At 50.1% G+C, this 20038-nt stretch overlaps 1 protein-coding gene across 1 annotated transcript in view; it reads left to right on the top strand.

Annotated features, from left to right (window-relative positions):
* The first annotated feature begins 1168 nt into the window (after positions 1–1168).
* The window catches only part of HRAS (HRas proto-oncogene, GTPase), a 33508-nt gene continuing 14638 nt past the window's right edge, over positions 1169–20038 (top strand). The window contains exons 1-2 of the mRNA XM_065755113.1: positions 1169–1491; positions 18941–19007. The gene's annotated coding sequence lies outside the window, so the exon portion shown is untranslated. The remainder of the gene's footprint in view (positions 1492–18940; positions 19008–20038) is intronic.

Below are 20038 nucleotides of genomic sequence, written 5' to 3'. Positions count from 1 at the left end.
GTGCAGAGAGGCGGTGCGCCGTGCGTACGTGTGCCTGCCTGTGAAGAGACCCATCACCTTCGTGCGTGCTGCCGCTGCTGGCTCGCATGGGAGAGATGCCGTGCTTCTGCAAGCCGCTCTTCTTGGCTTTGTGGAGAACGGAGGGGTTGTTCCAAAGCAGAACGACTTGTTAGAAGCCAGCAAACATTCTCAAGGTAAGCCGAAGCTTCGCCCTCTTTGTTCGGACCTTCTGTTTGCGTTCTGGCTTATAGAAAGTGCTCCGGCAGGTTCACTTGTGCTGGTGCAACAGCCTGTGAGACCTGAAAAAACCTGCACGGCTCCTCAGCAGGTGTCCTCACAGCTTGCTTAATCTGTTCCAGCTCTGAGCTCTGCAGGGCATGAGCTTTCTTTTTACTGCGTGTCAATGGCAGTATCTAGAACAATGGCTTCTAGATCCATTTTCAGATTACCGGATACTTTTCTAATGGAAACAATCAGTCGTGGTGATGTGGTTATGAATTGCATCAGAGCAAACAGCATTTCTGCAGTACCAGGAGTGCAGAGCTTATCTGGAGCCATATTCTGCAGTCCTGCCTCAAAGCTCGGGCACGTACGAGCATGAGTGCAGCCAGCAGGAGCACGAGGTGACGTGCTGTGGTGGGGCCGCACCTTGAGTGCTGCGCTCAGTTTTGGGCCCCTCACTGCAAGCAAGACGTTGAGGACACAGAGCACGTCCAGAGAAGGACAACGAAGCCGCGACGACTCTGGAGCACAAGTCTGACGGGGAGCGGCTGAGGGAGCTGAGATCGATCGGACTGGAGGAGAGAAGGCACAGGGGAACCCTGAGGAGGAAAGAGGGCCCCACCCGCGGGGCTGTCCCCAGAGCCCCCTCAGGCGGCGCGTGGGCGACAGGCCCCAAGCGCCACAGGCCGGCCGGCCGCAGCGCCACCGCCCCACAGGCAGGCCGCGGGTGGGCGGGCCGCGCCGGATGATTGACAGGCGGCGCAGCCCACCCGGAGGGCGGTGGCGGCGGGGGCCGCCTATCAGGGCCGGCGGGCGGCCGTGAGTGGCGGCGGGGCGGGGCCGGCAGCCTGGGCGTGTGCCGCGGCCGCCGGCGGGGCGCGCTCCCGCTCCGCTGCGCTCCCCCTCCGCCCCCCCCCCCCCCCACACGCACATTGTCCGGGCGGCGGCGGCACGGAGCGCCCCGGCGCCCGGTGCCAATGCGGGGCGGGCGCGGCACGCCGGGGGAGCCTCCGCCACCGCGGTGGAAACTTCACCTCGCCGCCGGCCCGACGCACGGCTGAGCGCGGCGGGAAGCCCCCGGCGGCGGAGGGGTGGGGGCAAAATCGCTCGATTCGGTGGTTGAGTTTGTTTTTATTTTCCCCCGGAGAGGAGAAGAGGGGGGGGGGGGGGGCTTGAAAAAAAAAATAGCCCGAACCAAAACCGAACACAACACAGCGCTATTCCACGGCAAACTTCCGCCGCCCTCCGCAGGACGCGCATCCCGCTCGGGTGAGTGACCGGGTGGACGGGACGGGGCATGGGGAGGGGGGGAAGGTGGGGAGGCACACGGGGGCCGCAGCCGCACGCCCACCTGTTCGCGCCGCGACGCTGCGGGTGGGCCCGGCCCGTGGCCGCGCCGTGCGGGGAGCGGGGGCACCTGCGCGGCTCCGCCGCCGCCTCCCTCCGCCCCGCGGTACCCCCCCCCCTCCAACCCGGGGTGCCCGTCCCCGCCTTCGCGGCGCGCTGCGGGCGGTGCCCGGGCGGGGGGCGGCCCGCAGGTGGCGGAGCGCGGGGCTGCGGGGCCGCCGGCGCCTCCCTTCGCTTCCCGTCCTCCGAGGGACGCTGCGGCGCGGCTGCACCCGTGCGGGGAGGAGCCCGCGGGCAGCCCGGTGGGAAGGAGGCGCTGCGGGACGGGAGGGAGGCTCGGCCCGCCCGCATCCGCCCGGGATGGGCTTCGGTCGGCCGTAGACAAAAGAGCCGGTGAGGAATCGGGAAGGGCTGCAAACCGCGGAGCGCCTGGAGAAGGGCGGATAGAGGCTGGAACGCGGGGAAGAGCCGCTCTGTGCCGTACCTGAAGTTGTCTCCGTTGCTCCGTGCAGTTATTCCCGGCTGGGCGGCCCTGGAGGTGCCCGATAGGCATAAGCTCCCGCTAGCTGCGCTACTCTGCAGAGCCTGATCCATGCACGCGCAGAACTGCGTGCCTCGGGCACCCATGCGAGAGAGCAGGGTGGGATGTGCGCACCCTCTCTGCCTGCACCAGCATGGGACCCGTGGTGAGGCCACTCTTCCTCCTGCCATCCTCAAGCCATCGGGGATGAGGGACACAGGCACTGCTTTGGTCTGAATTGCTGATGCATTTATCCTTGCAGAGCTCTGAAGCGTTCTGGTTTTGCAGCTAGAGAATGAAGGCTTGCACGGTTTTCTCAGTGCTTGTAACAGTGCTGTGGCCACAAAGCTGTACATCCCATCTTCTTGTGCCCAGGAGCAGCAGCCCACTCCTTCAGTGCTGTCCTGCTCTGATTAACAGCATGCAAACGGGTGGCCAGAGCTGAGGGAATTCCCAGCTCAGCTTTCTGGTGGGCCTGCAGGCAGGCAGCTGTCACTGCTGGGGCTGTGCTGGGTGGGTGCTGTCAGTGTGCCCTCCAGATCTCCCTTTGTACATCAGTACAGCCATACCTTCTCTGCTTGCACTGATAATTAGCAATGATGACCTCCATTTGAGGTCACACTCACGCCATGATATTGAAACAAGATTGAAGGCCTGAGGGGGGCTCTGTGAGTCTCTTGAAAGGGGATGCCACGAAGCTCTTCTCTTGAAAGGGGATGCCACGAAGCTCTGAAGGAGGTTCAGTGCACAAATGATCTCGAGGTGACTCTTACAGTGTTGTGGGACCAGAGAGGGAGAAGCAAGCTGACAGTCATGGCTTGATTTCTTTTCTTGGCTCTCCCAAGGAGCAGTGAAGCAGGCTGCTGGCACTCAGGAAGCATTCCCTTGGAGAGCACTGTTTGCCACATCGCCATCTTCCAAACTTCCCTGACCTTTTGGGGGATGTGAAGTGCAGCTCACAAACAACTAACTCCTGAGACAACAGCCCAACATCACAGACACCTTCCTGCCTTTCCGCTCATCCAGGCTGGGCTGCCCCCAGCATTTGTCACTGGGACACAAAACCTCATGCTTTTGAATGAAAAGAACCTTCTGAAGTTGAATGCGAGGAAATAAAACAAAAATAGAGGCAAAAGCTGCCTCATGTAGAGTTCCTTTGGGAGGAGATTGGTGATGGAGGGGTAGGAATGCTAACCCAGACCTCAGCTCACCTGCCATCTTCCAAGGTGCACTGTGCCATTCTACTTTGGGCAGCCCAGAAGAGCAGCATAGTTGTGCCTTGAGCACTCATACCTAATTGTAATTTATTACCAGCTTTGTATTTAACATTTTTTGAAGTGTAAACATAGAGCCAGCAGGTAAATATGTAATTAGTTTAATATTGGTAAGATTTGAATGTATTTGATGCTTTTAGCCATATGAAATGGTATTTGATCAGCTTTATGGCTCATTGAAGGCCACAAAGGAGTATTAATCAAGTAAATTATTTGACAAATACTATGAGATTAAACAAATGACTATTTGCTAAGTGCTGGTCAGCTGCTCTGTGCTGTCCCATTTCTCTCTCATATTCCTAGTTTTCATTCCACTTTTCATGGTTTCACTTTTCCTGAGCTGTTTTCAGTATCTGTTTCACCTTTTCCCTTCTTTTTCTCTCTCCCTATAGTATTCTCCCTCAGTATGTTGTGGTTTTTCCTTTCATTCTTTCTTCTGCCTTATTTTTCAGGCTGTCTTTTTGAGCTTTTTTGGTCTAAATTAGACCTTTTCACCTTTTTCTCCACCTTACTGGAGATTTCTATCAAATGCTTTCCCACCAGCTGAACTAAACCCAGTGACTTTATGAAGATGTTTGCTCAGTGGCAGTGCTGCTCTGCCTCTCTCCATCATTCTGGCTATTGTGATAAGGGTGTTCCTGCAGTTCTGGAGTGTTCTTCCAGCACTTATTCTTGCATGTGCTCTCCCTGTGCCTTTAAGTAATTTTGAGCAATAATCCAATCTCTCTGTATTCTGAGAGAACGATGAGGATCAAATCGCAGACCTGTTTTTGTATCATCATGCAAGTGATGCATCATCTTCTAAGTGACATATGCTTACTTTTCTGCTGTAAGCACAGAAGTTACATGATGACACCCTCTAGTACTGGGAAGGTCTCTGCTGAAGTGAATGAAGTTACACTGTTCCTCTGTCACGTGAAATACTTTGAGTGCACTGCTATAGTGAGCAGTCCTGGAAGCATGTAATCCTGAAGCCAGATTGATAAGGGAGCATGAGGCTGAGAGCAGTATGCTTTTGCAGTTAATTATTTACTGTGGAGAGAAAGCAAAGCTGGTAATATTTGGTTTATAATTATAGATAACCAAAGGAAAATACCTCAAGATGATCCTTTGTGTTGCCACCCGCTTGTTGGTCTCACCTCGATGCAGAACCAGCAATACTCAGTGACTAGTTCAGTAAAAACAAAACTTCAGGTAACTTCTTGCTGCCAGAATACAGTGTTGCAGCTTGCTGCATGCATAGCAAAATGCCCTGGTTTCTCCATGCTGGCTGAGGTATACCTGCATTAATGCACAACCCACCTATGCATCCATCTGAGGGTGAAGTGGGCTCTTCGAACAGCTCATCCATCTCTCTGGGTCTGATGCTGACAGATGACTTAGTGGGTAAATTCAGTGGACCCAGGAGTCCTGACTCCATTGTAGACCAGGCTGGTTGCTTCGGCTCACAAGACCTCTTCTTTGTTGGGAGCAATGCTGACCCTCCTGCTGGGTGGATTGATGCAGTGCAGTTACTAAAAGGGGAGGGTGTGCTGGATGAGGGTGCTCTGGTAATACAATACATAGCTCTGGGCACAACTGTTCATAGGGTTTTCTTTTTGCATTGCTAAAGCCATTATAAATCAAGCTGCTCACCCTGAAGTTAAATTCAAGAGCTGATGGAGCTGAATTTAGACACGTGTGGGAGCAGTAATGTGACAAATGCAAATAAGAGACATTGCTGCATCTACAGTTCTCCGGGAAGACTCCTGTACATCATCTGATTATTTAGCATCCTTGAAGATCAGCAGACATAGGGAGGAGCTGGACCAGGGAAAAGAAGAGGAGGATGTCCTTTTTGTGGCTGTAAGATGTAAAAAGCCAGAGAGCAAGAGTGAAATGGGAGAAACCAGCACACACCAGGGGGTTGTGCTCTGCTCCCGTTCTGCAGGAAGAGAAGCAAGGAGTGAAAGAAAAGATCTGTGAGAGAAGGCATTGCTAAGGCTGCTGCAGTGTGAGGCAGGTGTGGGCTGTCCTGAACCAGAGCCAATATCTTCCTTGAGAAAAGCAGGCCCTGGTGAATGGTCTCTGAAGGAAAGTCATCTCATTTGCAAGTGCTTTTACCCAAAGCAAGTAGAGGTCTTGTTTGGAGGCTTGTTAAGAAGCAAGCTCAGTTCATCAGCGGTCTGTTGGTGTAGCAGGCTGCCATCACATAAGCAGCCAGAGCTTGCTCCAGTGCTGAGGCTGCTCCGATACTTTGCATTATCTTTAACAATTCTGTGGTTTGTGTCCAGCTCTGTTCACAGTCTGCTCCAAGAAGAAAAGGAATGTGTGTAAAAAAGGCTTGAATACATGAAATTAGCCTGCAAGTGATCTGTTCAGTCACTTGTCCTTTTTGCTACCCAGGTAGCTGCTGCAGCAGCTGCTCAGCATAACTCTAGTTCTGTGTTTCTGCAGTGACAGTAGTATCTGCCCCTCATTCCTTCATCTAGCTTTGCTTCAGCAAGTATGAGAGGTCAGGGCACTTAATACATGTAACACAATAGAAAGTACATGAGGACTCGCTCAAATGCAACAGCCACAGAAATAAAGGAAGGAAGCTGCTTACCTTCAGAAGGCTTCAGGTACACAGGAACCTCCAGCAAGATCCCCTTGCCTCCACTGCCAGCCCTTAAATGAGATCTGGGAAGGGGTGGATCCTGGCTCCTCCCCTTCTAGTCACTCAGGTACATTGCACACACCTGAGCTCCCCTGGGTTGGCCTTGCCTTCCCACCTGGTGCTTAATCACTGGTTTAAGCTGTGACTTAGCACTTCTGCTACACTATTACATGAAGTACCAGAGTTCATCTTGTAGAAGGAGAGGGCTTGATAAGGCAACCTTTTCAGGATGATAAGTAGATGAAGCATCACTGTTGCTTCAAGGTTAATGGGACAGAGTCCAGCTACTGCATGTGCTAATTCTGTAACTGACTTTCCTGTTGTCTCTCCTTGCATCCGTGTATGATATCATAGCTGCCTTGATGCGGAATAGCTGCCTGGGGGGGCTAGACAGGGGGAGGGATCACTGTACTGCTGTGTACTGTGACCTCCATCTGGCAGCCAGTGTGGCTGCTGACAGACAAGGAAGTACACACAAGTCCCTGCTCTGCTTTCTGCCTTCTCCTGCTGCTGATGGATGGAGCTGGTACTTGAGCCTCTGAGGGTGGTCCTGTGAGGAGCCAGGAGTTGGAACTGATGATTAGGTCAGCCAGGAGGGGCTCTGAGCTCCTGATCTAGTGTAGGTGTCCCTGATCGTTGCAGGGGAGTTGGACCAGGTGTCCTTTAAGGGTCTCTTTCAATTCAAACAATTCTATCATCCTAGTGAGTCCCTTCCAACTGAGGATGTTCTGTGATTCCCGAAAGACCCATGCTTGAAAGAAACACCCATGTGACAATCCTGAACGTGTCCACAGAAGAGCTTGAGAGAATAAGGCATAGGTCTGGAGAAATGCTTCTGCTGCTGCTTTCCCACAGGACCAAGGAAGCTATGGACCTCTGTGGCTGATGGTCACAGGGCATTGTGCAGGCTCTCACCAGCCGAGCAGTGGGTTGTGTGGTCTTCAAACAGGTGTGAATGTCCTTTCTGTGCAAATCCTTTGTGTTTGCATCATATCTTAAGGAATGAATTGGTACCCTGTAGTAAAATGGAGCATCTTGGTCTATTGCAGATTGGAAAAATAATAAGAAAGCTCAAGCAATTGACAAGAAATGATGTAGCCCTCTGGATGGGAGGGAGGAGGGCTTGATTAAAAAAAAAAACAACAGGCAACCGAGCTTTTGAATCTTGCTATGTGCTCGTAGCAAGTAATTCCGATATGAGCCATCTCTCTTTTTGTCAGCTGCTCAGAGGCACTTCTCACAGAAAGAAAGTCAATCTGGAAGTTCAGTTAATTGCCTAAGTATTCTTGGATAAAAAAACTTCCCATGGGGGAGCAGGTAGATTTCTTCAAGAAGCAAAAATCTTTACTGTTTTTCAAATTGTTTCCCAGGCACCTAATCTAATCTATCCAAAACAATTCTCCGGCAGCTGGGGCTCACATATTTAAAAATAAAAACAAAAACACGGCTGCAGAGAGGAATGCACTGTGACAGTTTAATTTGCCACTGAAATACGGTCACCTCTGGGGTAATTCAGAGAAACCATAGAAAAGCGGATGATAAAGCTGTTCAGAATGGGAGGTGAGTAACGGGAGGCTGCAGAGGGAAGATGCCTATGTAGAAGTGTAATTCCTGGAGTTCATGTTTATCTTCTTGTTCCTTTGGCTCTGCATTGGGGCTGTAGCCCTCTGCATCACATCAGTGGTGGCTGGCTCTTGAGATGGAATGGAGTCAGAAGTAAAGGTGGAGTATTATAGCACGTCACGGGTCAGACTGTCTTTTTTTTTAAGCTTATGCTGCTGAACACATACATAAAGGTTGAGCCTTCTGGTGTGCTTGCAGATAGCAAATGAAGAACAGCTCCCACCTGTGGAGATGAGGAAAGGGACAGAGACAGCTCTGTATTCCAGGTGCTGCTGAGAAGATGTGTGCAGCCTGTTCCCTGCCTGCAGAGCCAGCAGTGCAGAGAGCTCCCTGTTGGCAGAGGGCAGGCATGGAGGTGGGATTTTGGAAAGCTGGCTCAGTGGTTCTGCGGTGTGCAACACGAGCCAGCGCTTTAAATATATACATTGCTGCTGCTGTCAGGAAACCCTCCAGGTCCCGGTCTCCTGCATTGTAGTTCCAGGTGGAAACCAGTTGGTTCATCTTGTGCTTTGTAGGTACTATGTATTGTTGGTTTCAGCAATGAATAGTGGTTCTGTGAGTGAGATCTGCAGGGTCTAAAGACTGTGGGATTGTCTGTACCCTCTGTTCCCTGGTTGGGGACTAGTGAAGGTCCAGGACAGCTGACCAGGAATTGCAGCTACCAGCACATTCATGCAAATTCTCTACCTGCAATCCCTACATTTTGAAGAGAAAACGAGGCAGTTGTAAGATGCTTATAAGAAGACAAAGAAAATCCAGCACTAGATTTAGGAGGGAAGATGTACAATTTTAAATAAAGAAGTTTGGGGTTGTTTCTGTAATCCTGTTCAGGGGCCTCAAAACAGCATTGTCTGAAGAGTGTGCTCCTTGTGAAGAGAGGAAAAGCTGAATGTGTAGCAGAGGGTTGGGGTTTTTCAGAGCGTGCTTTTTGGCAGGGCTTGTGATTGCATTGCAACAGGGTTACAAGGTCTTGTTCAAATTGTGCTGAAGTCAGTTGAAAAATGATGTTGACTGCAGTGAGCAGGGGCTGGCAGTCAGGACAGCATCTCATAAGACGCTTCAGGTTTACTTCTTTATTTTGAAGTCTACTCCTAGAACAGGTTTATTCAATTTGCAGCTTAATGTGCCTTCAGTTTATATCCCTGAGGAGAGGGAAAAGAAGGAAGAAAAAAATAACCCAAACAACAGATCCTGTCCCACAACTCCTGCTGTGGACATGGGCAGTGACTGGCAGCTGGTGTGTGTGGAGCTGGACAACCACTGGTTGCTCCTTCTCAGCTTGGCTGGCGCTGCGATTCTGTCGGGATTCAGACACAAGGAGAATAATGAGGGGGAGCCTGAAAACCCAGCAGTGATCGTACACTGGGATGGATGCAGAAGAAAAAGCTCTGCCACCAGAAATTCATCCTTTCAGTGAGCTAATTCAAACTTCTTTTTGTCTTTTGAACCCTTCAGTAGGTAAATGTCACGTAGTTCCTTCTATGCTTTTTTGTCTATTTGATTTGAAGGCTTTTTTGTAGCAACTTATTCCTCATTCATCCTGCTGTCAGGAAAGTTATTCTGCCTTCAGTCCCTGTTTGAGCTTAATTTTCTTATTTTCTGTAGCACTAGGGCTGATGGCATCGCACGTCTTACGATACCTCCTCCATCTCTTCCCTGCCCAGTCTAGCAGCATGACAGCTCCATTTAATGTGTGCTCTCTGCTTTGGCTTCCTGCCCCCAGACTCATTATTTTGCGTTCGTCTATATCGAGCTCCAGTGCTGCCAGCCCCAGAGGATCATATATCTCAGAAGTCATGAAAAAGAGAGAGTCTTCGAGATGGGTCTGAAAATCTCAAGTCTGTCCCTGGTGCATACAGATTGCATGTTTCTGTGGCCATCCCCCAGCCCTGCTGTGTGCTTGCATCCCTCTTTGCCTACCACAGCATTAAAACCAAACCTGCAGGGCCTGGCGGTTCTCACTGTGCTCACTCTCACTCGGCCCCTGGGAATATTTCCACTCCTTTTTTGCTTAATGCAGAGACGGGTTGGGACCTGCCTCCTCCTCACCAGGTTAGCAGCCCCCAAAATGGCTTGGATCCATTTGGAATATTGTTCCAGGGAAAATATTGCACAGTTCTCTCTGCGGTAGATATTTCAGAGCATGGGCCTCTCTTCTACCATCTGAAGTGTGGTATTACCTTTGGGCCCTGGAGACTGGGAGTGCTTTCATGTTGGGTGCAGCGTGAAATGTGAGATGATCCCTCTCTGAAAAGTACACTAGCAAAGTGCATGGTGAGAAACACCAGGGTGCAGTTCACCCCTTTAGATGTTGACGCCTAACATCACTGCTTCCCCTTCCCCTCCATATGCATGCAGCAGGGGAGATGAGTGCTTTCATCTCATCCTAATGCGGATATCTGAAACCAGCCAGACAGATTGCACCTGTCTCTTCTCATTGATTGCAAAGAGACTCCAGATGATGGGCTCTCATGTAGGTGTCTCTCTTGTAGGTGAGGTGAATCCCATACTGACTGGCTGCATCAGGCTGGTTGCAGTAGCACAAAGAGAGAGTGCGGCTGCGGAACGTAGTCTGTCCTTGCCTCAGCTGTGGGTTGTCTTATCTGGTGGTAAAGCTATCCCTCCTTTTTGCTTGAGAAGCTACATTTCATTTCATAGAATAATTAAGGTTGGAAAGATCACTAAGATCACCAAGTCCGACCCCCAGCCCTTCCCCACTGACCATGTTCCTCAGTGCCACATCTCCACGGAGCACCTCTGGGGACAGTGACTTTACCACCTCCCTGGGCAGCCTGTGCCAGTGTCTCAACACCCATCCCAAGAAGAGGTTTTTCCTGATATCCAACCTGAGCCAACCAGTTCCTTGCTGGCCAGGAGCTGGAAGGACATCATTCAGACAGCAACCAGAGGGTGCAGTTAAACACAGATGCGGGTGCTCCAGGGTTTAGTGAGTGAAACCAACGCCTCCTAACACTGGAGAACTGTTAGGTGCTCTGATGGTGATGGGGCTGTGAGGGAGATGGAGCCAGTTTCTGTTTTCCACATAGTCTGCTGGGAGCAGCTGGGGGTGACTGAGAGCTGTTCATAAAAGAAATGAGAAATGAGGCTGAGCCAACTGGGAGGAATAAAGCCTGGTCGCCTGGGGAGGATTTTCTTGACTGACTGAGTTTCCTCTTTGATTGGAAGCACTTGTTCCATCATGCCTTCTCCCAAGGAGGAATTAGCCAGTGGCTGAAACGTGATGCACCGGGTGTTTTGGGAGTGAGAACCTGTCTGCAGCGAGAGCCTGCAGAGCTCAGCCTGAGTCCCTGTACTTGCAGCTGGCCTGGAGCCTGCTGTGTGTGCACAGCAGGGCAGGGTGCTGTGCCAGGCTCCTTACCCTGTCTCACGCCTGTCTGCTTAGCATCAAATCCTACAACCTCTATGAAAACCATTGTTTTGTACCCCACCTTTCCGATGACTGAAACACTAATTCCTACAAGTTCAGGCACCCAGAAGTCAACGTTCCATTCCAGAGAGCGTTGGGAAGCCTGCTGGGTGCATCATGGTTGCTTCAAACCCTTCGACTGTGGTTCTCAGTCAGCGTGTGGGGAGCCCTGGGTGACTTCTGAAGAGCCTGCAAGAGCCATACAGTAAAAATGAGAACTGCTGTCAGGCAGTTAAAACGTATTGTTGAGGAGTCTGCATGGGAGTGCTTCTCGGACTTGGCAACTGATATGGATAGAAAAGCATTTCTCTACAGTGAATGTAACCTGTGCAGTAAAAAACCAAATGTCACAGTCATAATGAGCCCAGTAAGAGAGCTAGAAATGTCAAAGGGATTGCCAGTGCCTTTGCAATCACAGGAAAATTTGTTAGGGGAAAGATTCCTGGCTGACCCCAGCTTGGAAGCACACGTTGCATGCTGCAGAGAAAAGTGAAGAGTACCTCGCGTTCTGTTATATGTTATCTTCTCGTTTTGCAAGGCACCTGACCTCTCCCTGCTCTCCTACCCAGCTACATGTGCACAGGACAAACTCTTACTCTCTACAGCCCAGGCTTCTAGGGGGCAGAGGTGGTTATGTAGCTGAGAGGGAGGATGTGTGAAAACCTTCAGGAGGCTACAGTTCAGGAAGGAAGGTGCATCAGAGCCTCATAGTTCAGACCCACAGTGTATGTTTGGCTCCAGTGCTTTTACTGCTGTCCCTCTCCTCTTGAACTTTGGTACAATAAATAGTGGCCGTGTTTGAGGAGCGTTCTGGCCAAGAGGCATCTGGCACAGCATCCAGCATTTGCTACTCCATCCACACTTCCCTGCACGTGGGCTCTCTGCCTGCTGCCTGCCCATCCTTCGGGTCAGCAGGTGCATCATCTGTGATGCTGAGCGGCATGTGCCTGCCCCTTTTCCCTGCTCATCTCCAGTAACTGCTTCTTGGTTTTGCCACCTGGGGGAAATAACAGCGACGGCCCGAAGAGACATTGCCACCGGGTTTTGGTTTGCAGAAGGAGAGCTTTCAGCCTGGAGTTAGTAGCCTGCTGCACAGAGCTCAGGTTGCCTGCAGCGAGACGCTGTGCAGTCATTGCTGAGGGCAAACCCTGGGTTCCATCCTGGGAGCATTTCTGTGCTAGCTGCAGCTGCAGCCTCTCTCTGCTCCAGGATGTACTCCTTCAGAGCAATGCTCTCTGCTTGTTATTTTTTCACCACCGGCGGCACACTCTGCCCTGTCTGTGGCAGAGGGTTTGCAGGTCTCTGGGCAATGACTTCCCTTGGTTCTCCCAGCCAACAGGCACGTGTGCTAGCAATGGAAAGCTCATGGGAGAAACCGGGATCTGTTTCCCAGCGGTGTGACCTTCCTAACTAATTTCTCTTGTGTAGTTCCCCAATAGCATGTGCTGTATCTAAATCCAGGCAGGCAATGCTCAGAAGGCTGTATCAAGCCCTAGGCGTGGGAAATAATGTAATGCATTGAAGTTGCACATTGTGTCCAGAGCAGGGCTAACCTTGTTGCACAAAGAACATACTTAAGGTTTTAAAGCCTTTAGGGTGGCAACAAGGGAGGAAAGCTCCCAGCGCAGAGAAGTCGTATTCCCTCCCATGCTCTACCAGAGCCTTCTTTGGTTTCTGATTCAGCTCTGCAAATACTGTCTGGTGGCTTCAAACTGCATAAGCAGTAGGCTGGTATTATTTCCCCTGTGAAGGCTGGAGGGAGGGAGAGAAAATTAAAGCAACTTGTCTCAGCCAGAGTCAGCTTTGTGGAGTTACAAGAGTGTCTCTGTGGAGCCCAGTGAGAGGTCTCTGCCTTATCTGGCTCAGCACCGTGCTGGTTGCACAATGCTCACAGCCCCTAGATGCACATATTTTCACAGGGATGGCCCCAGTTGCCCAAGTAGAGCGTTTGCTCAGATTCTCATGCTTTGCAATTACTATAAGCTTCTCGTGAGAGAAGCGGGGGGAGTGGTGCCAGGTGTTGGTTTTTTTCCTTCTCCTTGTTGTTGTTCCTCGTCAGCTGGTTGCTTTGAAACAAGCATGTTGTGGTTTTCCTTCAGAAGCAACGTGTCACTGCAAATGCAGCTTCAGAGAGCTTCCAGGAGTGCTGTGTGCCGGTGGCTGCGGGCAGGGAGCAGACAGGTCACAGCACTGGGGATCTGCTCTGGTGAGCTCAAGCCTGGCACAAGCCTGTGCCCATTGGGCCTGGCAGCGCCGGCACGTCGGCATTCCTTCCGGCATTATGGGATATGCTGAGTGCTCTCTGGTTGCTTTTCTTCAAGTACTGTGTGATATGAAAGGTAAATAGAGCATGACTTGTGACAGGCCAGCAGAACTTCACCCTTCTGCGGGCTGTAAATAGGTATCTACCTTATGGATGCTGGATGTCCCAAGATGTTCTCACCGCATGTCCTAGGGCACAAAGAGCCCAGGTTCAGCCAGCCAGCTCTGGTTGGGCGTGTGGGTCTTACCTGAGGTGGGACAGGAAAGAGCATCTTTGGCCTCTTTTCCCATGTAACCAGTGATAGGGTAAGAGGTAATGGCCTGAGGTTGCTCCAGGGGACGTTCAGGTTGGATATTAGGAAAAATTGCTTCTTTGGAAGAGTGGTTATGCATTGGAACAGACTGCCCAGGGAGGTGGGAGGGTGTTGTCTCTGGAGGTGTTCAAGAACCATGGAGACGTGGCACTGAAGGATGTGGTCAGTGGGCACGATGGGGGTGGGCTGGGGGTTAGATGTGGTGATCTCATTGGTCATTTTGAACCTCTGCAATTCTATGATTTTGCAAAAGATAGGCAACTGATGAGGATTTATTGAGTCCAGGGTCTAGATCCTAATACCCTCTGTCCCTGACAGAGGGTATTAAAGTCAGAACGGAACAACCTTTAGCCCAAATTTTTGAGGGTGGATACTGAGGGTCAGTTGGCAAGCTCCAGCTTTCAGAGCTCAATGCTTTCCCTGCTGTTACAGTATGAATTTTCCTCTTCCATTAATATATTCACTCTGCAGAACAGTGCAGCATCTATTTTTGCTCAAGTAGCATTTCAAGTTAAAGTTAGCTTGTTTGACATGCAAGCTGGTGGCTTTCTATGGGCTTCTTCTATTTAAAAAAGCTTTCAGCAAACTTTCAATTCTTTTTTCTTTTTGAACGTTTCAGTTGAAGTTCCTGTGTGGGAATAATGAGAACTGTGTAGGAACCATACCCCCAGTACCACACCGAGGCTTTAGAAGGTTCTTTGCATGGACAGACTTGGTCCTGAGGGTGCTGCTTTCTGAAAATAAGAATGGATTTAAAGGGGAAGTAAGAAGCAGTTTTAATTCCAATTAAGTGTGAATAGTGTCCATGCGTGACAAACTGCTCTGCTTGTTTTAAAGAGCCCTGAGGAGCACTCCTGATGAATCTGCTGCTGCTGGATGAAGCAGGGAGTCTTCATCAGGACGTCATTGCTTCCCTGACCTTGCTGGTGACTCGTGTCTCCCCTAACAATACTGGCAGAACCATAAAGAATCACAGCTCAGTCCTGATTTCTGAAGTTATTCTTATTTTCCAAGGAAGTAGCCCTGTGTCCTTCTAATGAGCATTTGAAGAGAAATGGATCCATAAGGTAGAGCCCCGAGCTGTAGATAGTTTGGTTGTTCTCTGTTCACTTTAAAACAAGAACAAAGCATGTCCCCAAACCAAAACTCTTTCTATTTGTTCAGAAGCGAAGACTTTGTGATTATTCTCGCTGACTTGATCCTTAGAGGACTCATTTCCATATCTGATGAGTAATTTCTGAGCCCAGCGTGAGGCTCACAAGACGGATCGTGTCGTGACAGGAGCAAGGAAGCATGCCTCATCAAATGAGTCTGTGTTGTGTTTTCAGCAGCACTGGTTAACGTCACCTGCTTATTTTCTTGCTTTCTTTTTCTTACCTGCAGGAGAACAATCCAACTTCATGTTGTTCGTTGTTAACTCTGGAAAGTGCCCTCGTGGTCTTGAAAGGTCAGCAAAGGCACCATGAACAACTTTTGAGGGCGATGGTGAGGATATTTGGAGAGGAAACTCAGGCCACACACTGCACTGGCTTATTACCACTCAAACAGCAACTTCATTTATAGTAGCAGGCAATAAATACAGCAGTGTGGTGATGCTGAGGGGATACAGCCAGTGGTCAGAGCAAGCATGATAGCCTGTGGCCTTTTGGGGCATATGCCATCTCTTTGTTGCACCAGCCCTAACTGGTGTCCCTTTTGATGTGTGCCATAGCCCAGGGTACTCATAGGAGGTTCCTTCTGCCACGAGCTTTCACAGCCCTTTGCAGAAAGCATGGTGAAGTACCAGAGCTTCAGCCCTTGCATCTTTAATGGTGTTTGTGAGGGCAGGTACTGAACATGATGGTAAGCAGTGCACTGAAAGGTCAGGGCTGGTTTGCTGATTGATGGGGACTGATAGGGAAGGGTAATAGCATAAGATACTCCCGTGAATTGTTTGTTTGCAGAGTGATTTAGGTCATATAACAGGTCTTCCCAAGCCTACACTTGAATAGCACGTATCCAATATAGCAGATTTTGCTTACAATAATAAGGTTGCATTATTATCTGCTAGATTGAGGGGAGGTGCTTGGATTTTCCCCAGTGGACTGAAGGGAAGGTCATTTTATTTATTTGTTAATAATTATTTTTTAAATTCTGTTTTAAACCACTGCAACAGAGTCAGGAGTCAGCATGATCCTTGCTGCAGAGGTTCCTCCCTCTGTAGTGCCCATGCACTACCTAACAGATGCTGCACCTCCACTAGAGTGTGCAAACCCAGAGACCACCTCATAACACCTACAGGCTTATTTCTGTTACTCTTCTTGCAGGAACTCTTGGGGAGGCTCTGCACATCATTGGGAGTGGTAAGGAAAAGGAGGGAGCACTTAGGTAGAGTTTGGGGTAATTAGGAGTCTTCACTGCTCATTCTGAATTTACCATTGAAATGTAGTTTATCTGTTTGAACATAGCCAGCTCTGCAGCACCTTCCTTGGAACTCTGCTGGCTTTCCCAGTGCCTCCAGACTGAATGAAGGTGTCTTTCTAATCCTTAGTTTCCCAGCAGATGCAAGGACCCACCTTGCTTCTGTATGGAGATGCTGAGAGGGTTAAGTGCTCCAAGTGCTGAAAACTAAAACCAATAAAGCCAGTCCTCACTCGGTACTGAACGTCTCAGGTTTAGTGGCTTCACTGAGGTGACAATGCTTTTTACCCTTTCCTTAAGGTAATCTCCAATATTGGATCTAGGTTTTGACACTCAGGAGTTTGGTTGTGACTCTTGAGCCTGGGCCAGCCTCTCCCTCATACAGGGAAACAAAAAAGTCTTGCACCTTTTCCATATTAGGCAGACAGGGTGGCTTAGGACTTTCAGGGGAAAGTAAATTTCAAAATTCTGAGTTTGCCTTTTGTGGCCGTGTTTTTCTGAGGCCGAACATAGAACTGTTTGCATGAGCTTTATAAAGTCCAAGGATAAATCCAATCAATGCTGCTGTGTTTCTCTTTTGAATGTGTCTGTGCAGTCGCAGGACTGTGCTCGTGTGGCAGGATCAGAAAGCCAGAGGGTGCTGGGAGATAACCAAGCAACCGGGGGCCTGATGAAAAGAAGTCTTATGGCTTGGGGACATCATGGTGCTAGGTGTTAGGGAAATCACTGGCTTCAGAAGATGAGGATTTGACTGTTGATTGGATGACAGGGAGAGCAGGACAAAACCTTAAGTTGAAACACTGGTATAAGAACCCTCTCTCTTGTTTGGAGAACACCTAACTGGATGAGGTCCTGCTCTAGCGCTGGGCTTGTTTTCCACTGCAAAGAGAAAAAGATCATTTGGGGATCCACAAGAATCCTGCAACACCTTCCATGCCCAGACATTGCTTATATTGTCCTAAGGAGCTTGATGTGCTGGGAGCCAGGCTGAACGCCACTTTTTAACCATGTTTATAATGGGAAGCGTGTTACAGTTCAAAGTTCAAAAGTCCTTCTCTTCTGTTGTTTATTTTTATTTTTTTAAGTGTGATTGCCTATGCTGATAGTTAACAGTGCAGAGAAAGAAAGTGTGCTGGTGGTTGTGAGTGCCATTCTGGAGGCTGTGAAGGGTCCTGCTTCTGTCCCCTGCATGGTCAACCCCAGCCATTGACAAGAAGCTCTGTCGTGTGGCAAAAGCAAGAACCTGGGGTGCAGAAATGCCCAGCTTCACCCAAAGCTTCCGGTGTGACAGTGACCAAGTCACTTGGTTGCTGTGGGTTCCTCACTGCAGAATCATTTCCTTGGTCTGCTGCACTGCGAGTTCTCAGGGGGTGGGATGGCTGCAGGACCTAAACCCTGCTGGAGCTGGAGGAGTGTCTTCCATCACGTCCATGCCACGATGCCTGCAAGGCATGCCGAATGGAGACCCTGTGTCTCTTTATCCTTCATGGCCAAAAGAGGGAGAATCCTCCCTTCCCATCAGGAAGATCTCCTAATCCAAATGTGGACCTCGTGCACTCAACCTTGGACCTCTTTTTCTCTCTGTCAAAACGCTGTTGTGCGATAGTTGCTTGGTACTGCACGCCCATCCACCTCAGCTGTCAGATGGCTGTGCTCAGAGCTGTCTGAGATCTCTGCTCGGCCCTTACCTCACTGTTCTGTAGGACAGTGTTATTGCTGCAGAGCACGGCGGCTGTGTGCTCGGTGGAAGGGGGTTTGTTTAGCTGTCCTATAAATCAGCAGCGTGTGCCAGACTCTGCTGCATAATGTCTGATGCATATTCATGCTTGCCAGCAGCACGGCCAGGACAGCATTGTGTCACTGTGTTAATAGTGTGCCCCAGTGGGAAGGGGAGGAGGGGGGCTCAGCAGCAGCTGCCTGCTTGCTTTCATTTATCTCCTCCCAGCTGCCCACTTGGCCCCCCAGCACGCACCCTCACTTGCTTTTCTGTTGCGTTTTCCCCAGCTCCTTCTCCCAGATTTGCCAAAGCAGATTTGATTTTGCTGCGGTACCTTCTTTCTCCTCCTCCCAGCTCTGTTGCTAAACCAGGGTGTGTGTCTGCAAAAGCACTGCAAGGGCTAAATGAATGCAGAAGGATGATCGTTACATTTGATCACATAAATTAAGTGGCTTACTAATCAAGGAGACACTCTGGAAATATCTGATTTTGGCTGTTCAGGGTTGCTCAGGCTGCTCCTTTGGGCTCTGTGTTTGAACGAGCTGTGAGAGCAGCTTTTATTGCTGTCCCCTTGGGAGTGGAAAGGCAAGAAAGGGAACTCACTCTTGTTCCCTCATCCCACAAGAGGTGATCCCTTTGCTCCCATACCTGCAGCAAAGAGGAGACTATTGCAGCTGTGCTGCACTGCTTTGTCTTAAAAAATAGGAGGAAAAAGGCTGTGTGCTGCAGTTCTCCAGGAAAGATAGAACTTCGGAGGATGCGATGAGCAGCCTGTGGTATTGTGTGAGAGAAAATGGGTGGGGATCGACTGCCTGGTGGAGCCAGGTTGTGCTCTAACAAGAGTGATCGTTTCTTGTCTCTTGGGGAGCAGACCTGCAGGATCCTTGCCGAAGTATGATGTGAGTTTGGAGCTTCTGTGGGCTCAAGGGGAGGCTGGACAAGTCCTTGGAAAAGAGTTCATTTGAGGGTTGCTAAACAGACAAGCTGTGCCGGGCCCAGGAAATCCCCTGAGCTGAAAATAGTTGGGTGCTGGGTAAGTGGCAGGGGAAGCAGCATGTGGGTATTGGTAGGGAAGGGTGGGTCATCGGCTGCACCAAAGTGTGGATGCTGAGCCGTGTTCTTATTCCAGAGTAGACTGGATGTAAAAATATTCTCCCTTGCACAGCCATTGCTCACTGTATTTCTTCTCCTTCCAGGGGGACTTGAGCCATCCCCAGAGCTGAGGACCTTCTTTCTCCGCAGGGCCGGTCAACCATCCAAAGGGTGAGTGTATCTGGGAGTGTGGGGTCTCCCACCGTCTCCCAGTCCATTCCTTCCTCTCATTTTCTGCTGTTGACCAGCAGGCTCCAGCTCTTCTCACCCACTCCCTGTCCCACCGTCTCCCTGCCTGGATTGCTGCGCTGCAGTAGCTCTAGCAAGGTGAGGCGTGTGCATCTAGCACCACTTTGTTCCTGTAGGCCGAAGCATACTGATACTCTTGTAATACTGTCTTGCTCAAAACCTGGCCTTTTTTAAAGGTTCTTTTCCATGAGATGTTTTTTTGTTAAAAATTGAAAAGTATTAACAAAACAATTCCTGCAACTTCGCAGTTCCAGCTGCCTCATTTCCTCGTCCATTTATTTGCTCTGAATATTCATATGTGTAAGGCTTTAAAGCAAGCAGAAAGCTGAACAACCAGACACATTCTGCTGCAAGTTTTTTTCTAAAGGGTTACAGCTTAGATGTGTTTCCTGAAACTAGTTTCTTAGTTTTTCCCTGTCAGCAGTTGTTTGGGAGGAATGGGGAAGGGTGGGGTGAGAGAGGAGGGGGAATGCAGTTCTTGAGCATGTGGTACAGTTTGTTGTCCCGTGGAAGTGATGGGGACAGAGAACAGTCCTGATGTAAACCTGTGCCAAAACACAGAGCGGGCCCTTCCCAGGCAGCACACAGAGTGCTGTGTGTGACCTCCCCAAGCACGCCGAGCTCTGCTCTTGCATTTTCAGTGCTGCTGTGTTGCAGCCGTTCCTGTGGCAGCTGCTCTCTTCCTCTGGTTGTTCCGCCGGGTCTGTGCTTTGGAGCATCTCTGCGCCGTCCCTGTGCTTGTGACACAGTTGTGATTTCATTAGGATAATTGGAGAGCAGTTTGGGCTTTCCCACTTGATTTATTCTGCCACTGCAAACATCTCCGCCCATGGAAGCTCAGCTCGGTGGGGGAGCTGTCAGCTCTGACAGCCAAACACAAAGACCCAGCAGGGAACCAACGGCTTTCCCATCCGAAACCTACACACTGAGCTTTTTGTCTCCTGTTAAGACCC

Source organism: Cyrtonyx montezumae, unplaced genomic scaffold (genome assembly GCF_038088225.1).
Source record: "Cyrtonyx montezumae isolate F1298 unplaced genomic scaffold, pur_monq_1.0 scaffold_10, whole genome shotgun sequence".
In the NCBI taxonomy this organism is placed as follows: Eukaryota; Metazoa; Chordata; class Aves; order Galliformes; family Odontophoridae; genus Cyrtonyx; species Cyrtonyx montezumae.
This window is presented reverse-complemented; position numbering and strand designations above follow the sequence as displayed.